This window comes from Chenopodium album, chromosome 14, assembly GCF_948465745.1.
Source record: "Chenopodium album chromosome 14, dcCheAlbu1.1, whole genome shotgun sequence".
NCBI lineage: Eukaryota > Viridiplantae > Streptophyta > Magnoliopsida > Caryophyllales > Amaranthaceae > Chenopodium > Chenopodium album.
The window spans coordinates 30424634-30429487 of record NC_137847.1 but is presented as its reverse complement, the minus strand read 5'-3'; the positions used below and the strand labels follow the sequence as shown (position 1 = coordinate 30429487).

The 4854-nt window shown below is 38.6% G+C and overlaps 1 non-coding gene across 1 annotated transcript; it reads right to left on the bottom strand.

Annotated features, from left to right (window-relative positions):
- Positions 1-850: 850 nt before the first annotated feature.
- LOC145580385 (small nucleolar RNA R71) lies at positions 851-957 on the bottom strand. Its single transcript, XR_014099442.1, has one exon. It is a non-coding gene; the product is annotated as a small nucleolar RNA R71 (small nucleolar RNA).
- Positions 958-4854: the final 3897 nt, after the last annotated feature.

The window sequence follows — 4854 nt, the reverse complement described above, 5'->3', positions numbered from 1 at the left end:
GTTGATTGAAACCTTAGTGACACCTCAAATTACCTCTCATTCTTCAAAGTATCTTGACCATAGGCTATATCATTCTCCCCCTCATTCCTCCTGGTTTGACTCGGACTTGTCTTATGCTAGGAATAAGTTTGATTTTCTTAATTGTTTGATTGGTGGTGCTTTAGATTTCAACGACCTAGATTACCATACGTCAAAATGGCGCCGTTACCGGGGAATGACATTGGTGCTTTGCTATAGTTGTTGAGTCTACTTCATTTTAATTGAAAAATACAAAAAGATTTTTCTATTTTCGGCTACATTTGTAGCCGTGCTACTAATTGTTTCTTATGAGATAGTATGCGTAGAGCACATGGTCGTTCTCTAGTACCTCTTAATCTAGAAATTGAGAGGAAAATTGCAAGGATAAGAGTTGCTAGATGTTCTTAGAGTTCTAGCCCTCCAATTGAAGAAGAACCACAACAACAAGAACAAGCAAGGATGGGAGAAAATCCAAGAGTGGCGTTGAAGGAATTGGGGATTCCGGGTGCATATAGATTTGAGAGTGGGATTCCTCCACCTACGACACCGGCGAATGACTTCAAAATAAGGCCGGCAATGATCACTTTGATAGGGAGACGACAATTTAGTGGGGCCAAACATGAAAGCCCGCTAAACTATCTCAAAGAGTTCGAAAAATATTGCAACACTATCAAAGTGAATGGAATTTCCCAAGAGTTCATCCGCCTCAAGCTTTTTCCCTTTTCTCTTATAAGGCGTGATTTGGAATGGTTAAACAAGGAAGTCAAACCAAATTCTCTAAGGACATGGGACGAAGTGACCAAGGAATTTCTATCCACAAAAGAAAACGGCGAAGGCTAGAGCTTTGATTCAAGGTTTCAAGCAAAAGCCTAGTGAAAGCCTCTATGAAGCATGGGAGAGATACAAGGAGTATCAAAGAGAGCGTCCTCACCACGAAATTCCTACCTACCAATCATTCAAATCTTCTATGGTGGCCTAAGTCCTCAAGGGAAATCGTGTCTTGATGGAGGAGCCGGAGGTCCCATTATGAATAGAACGGAGGAGAAAGTGGTAGACATCATTGAAGACGTAGTGAGGTATAATATAGAGATTAGCAAGATAGTGAAAGGGAACAAACTAGCTAGAGTAGTTCTTCGGTGTACTCGGTTAATCATCTTAATGCCACAAATAACTTGTCCTCACAAATGACATACTTGGGGAAGGAAATGTCCGCTATCAGCGCAAAGTTGGAAAGTGCTACCTCCCAAGTTTCGAATCTTCTCTCCCAATATAAGGGGGGAGGTATGTCTTCTAACTCTTAACCTCCTCCCTTTTCTAATAACATCCTAGTGGTTGCTTGTTTTGTGATGTTTGTGGTTCGTATGATCATGATGCTTCTAATTTCCCTCATGCATGTATGGATGTTTGTGATGATTAAGACGGGAATGTGAATGAACATGTGAACTATGTGTCAAATAATAATGATTCAAGGTTTAAAAATCAAATAGGTCAATGGAATAGGAATTACAACAACCATGGCAATTTTGACAACTATAACCAAGGAGGGGGTTATAGGAACCAAGAGAACCAAGGTTTCCGAGGTAACTATAACAACCAAGGTTATAGTGGCCAAAATCAAGGCCAAGGTTATGGTAATCCTAACCAAGGTTATGGTAACCATAATCAAGGGCATGGTCAAAATCAAAATAGAGGTAATTGGAACAATCAAAATAGGGGAAATTCTCAAAACAATGCTCAAAGGGGTCCCCCACCCGGTTTTGTTCCAAAGACCCAAGTTCAAGGTGATAATTCATATGATCAACCTTCTTTTTCCTCTTCTTCTAGGACTAATTTAGAGGAAGTCATTGAAAATCAAATCAAGTTTTTGAACACCTACATGGCGGTTAGTGATAAGAAATTTAATGAAGTGATGACTCATAACAAGATGTTAGAGACTCAAATCACTCAACTAGCCAATACCTTGAAAGAGAATGCTATGCCCTTCTTCTTTACCCTCTCAAGGTCTTGACCCCAAGAAACCAGTTTATTCTATTAGCATTAGAAGTGGCAAGGTGCTAGAGGAGAGAGTTTCTAATAGGAGTCAAGAGAAGGAGAAGGTGAGTGATTCATTCGATGATGATGAGCATGATATGTCAAGCAAGAAAAGTGAGAATTCTAATGAGAAGTCCAAGGAGAAAGAAAGAATGCAAGATGAGACTATCAAACCTAAGCTACCCTACCCCCAAAGATTTATGAGGCATAATTTAGATGCACAATTTGGGAAGTTTCTCGAGATGCTGAAGGAACTCCATCTTTCTATTCCTTTGGCCGAAGCTTTGCAACAAATGCCAAATTATTCTAAGTTCCTTAAGGACATTTTGAGTGGCAAGAAAGAGTGCAACTTTATTGATTCGATGAGTGTTGGGGAATGTTGTAGTGCTCTTATCCATAATGACCTACCCTGAAAGATGAAAGATCTCGGAAATTTCTCCATCCCTTGCAAAATCAATGGCAAATTGTTCCAAAATGCTCTTTGTGATTTAGGTGCTTGTGTTAGCATCATGCCATACTCTGTTTTCAAGATGCTTAAAATAAGAGAGCTACTTCCTACCAACATGACTCTACAATTAGCCTACCGTTCCATTAAGATTCCTAAAGGTAGGATTGAGGATGTCAACCTCCAGATAGGAGAGTTTACCATTCCTGTTTATTTCATTGTGCTTGAGATTGCAGAAGATGACAATATACCTATCATCTTAGGGAGACCATTCTTAGCTACCTTAGGTGCCTTGATTGATGTGAAGGGTGGCCTCATTACTTTGTGTGTTGGTAATGATAAGGCTAGTTTTCAGCTCAAGTCAATGCATGAGTCTTTATCTAACGTGAAGGGTATCATGTGTATCAATTCATCTCCTTCAAATGACAATGCTTGCATGCTTCTGTCTTCTACTAATGACATTTTTGTAGCTTGTGATGATGTTCCTATGAGTGTTGAAAGCAAGTTGGTTAGTAAATATGTCAAGAAGCCTTCAAAGGTAAGAGGATGAGGATGCGATTGAAATACCTTCATGGTTTGAGTTTTCATTGAATGATGATGAGCATGGTTCAACAAGTGTTGATAGTGTGAAGTCGCTCACTCAAAGGAAGAAGAATTCAAAGAAGAAAAAGAAAGTTCTGAAGAAAAAGAAAGATAAATTGAAGCACAACACTCTTGGTTCGGTTTCATTGATTCAAGATGATACATCTCATGATGTGATTTTTGCCCAAGCTTGGCAATGAATTTACTCTCTCTAACACTTTGGACAAATGGTTTTCTTTTATCCTCCATGATTTGGAGGAGACGTCTAGCTATGACGTTAAACAAGCGCTTCCCGGGAGGTAACCCGGTTTTCTAACCTTTTTCTTATTTTTCTTTCTTTTATTTCGTTTGTATTTTTGGATTATTTCCTTATTTCTCTTTGTTTTCTTGATTTTAGGTACATTGGGATTCATTGGATTTTGATTAAGGTTTGGGGAGTTTGGAGTTAAGTTAGAAGTGGAGATGTGATTGATGAGCAGGGATGCTCTCACGGCTGCGCTCTCGTGGATTTTAATCATGAACGAGTACATTTTAAAATATTTTGTGACTTTTGGTCTGTCTTGCTCGTGGGAATCACTCGAGCTACGCTCGAGAGCGTCGATGCATGCACCGCTCCGTACACACCCCACCCCTGTTGTGCGCGCGCACGCACTCACTCTCTCGCATAGCTCACTCACTCAACCCTCCTCACTTTCTTTCTTTCTTACTCCCCGATTTTCTCATCTATTTCTCCTCCCTTGTTCATTCTTTTCTTTTCTCTTTTGATTTTACTTCAACTTTTGAACATCAAATTCCCTTGCTTCATTAACATTACACAATCTACAAGTTGCATTTTCTTTTATTTTTGTTTATTTCTTCATGAAGTTATTAACATTCTTTTGTATAGATATTTCCCTTTTTCTTTATTTTTATCTTACTTTTTAGTTCCTTGATTGGAGCATTCGACGCATGGAATTTGGTAACAAATTTCTTGTTATCGTGCTTGTTACATCATATCGGGTTCATTTGGTGAGATCTTTCTATTTTTCACTCTTTTACTCTTCCTTTTGTGTGCATAGTTTAGGCTTAGATTAGGAAGAGTTGAACGGTTCAAGGTCGCTTGCTTTTAACACCTTAGTGTGTTTAGGATCATTGGCGCTGTAGCCGATTGACCATTTGTTTGTCGATTGGGATATTATGTGTTTGGCTTGCTTCCTTGTGTTTTTCTTTTCCTTTTTCATTTTTTTCTTCTTTTATTTCTTTTTCTTTTCCTTTTCTTTCTCTTCTATTTTCTTTTCCCTTTCTATTGTTTTTCTTATCTTCTTTTGTTTTCCCTTTTTCTCTTTATAATTGCTTTTTGACAAATGCTATTTTTGAAAAAAAAATAAATAAAAAATTAAGAATTTTCATTTTGAGGCAAAGTTCAAGTTTCTTCTTGTTTTTGCCTTTGCTCTGGACTTAGTACCATTTGGACTTGCATTTTTAGATATTATCCTTCCTAAATGGCAATGGTTCGCACGGTTAGAGAGTATCCTCGGTTGATCCTAACATAGTGCATGCTAAGGTGGCCTGGTTAAGAACTTTAGAGGACGTTTGAACCCTTAGTCCACAGGATAGTGGTAAGATGGAGTTGCTCCCTATGGGTGGATTTGAAACCCTTTGGTTGGTTTTTGCTATTTTTAATCATCCCTTGTGAGGTTCACTTTGTTCTAGCCTTCATCATTCTTGTTGTGTGGCAATTTGGATCCTCCTCTATGCACGTCTTAATCCTTGCGTTGTCTTTTAGCTCCTAAGACCGT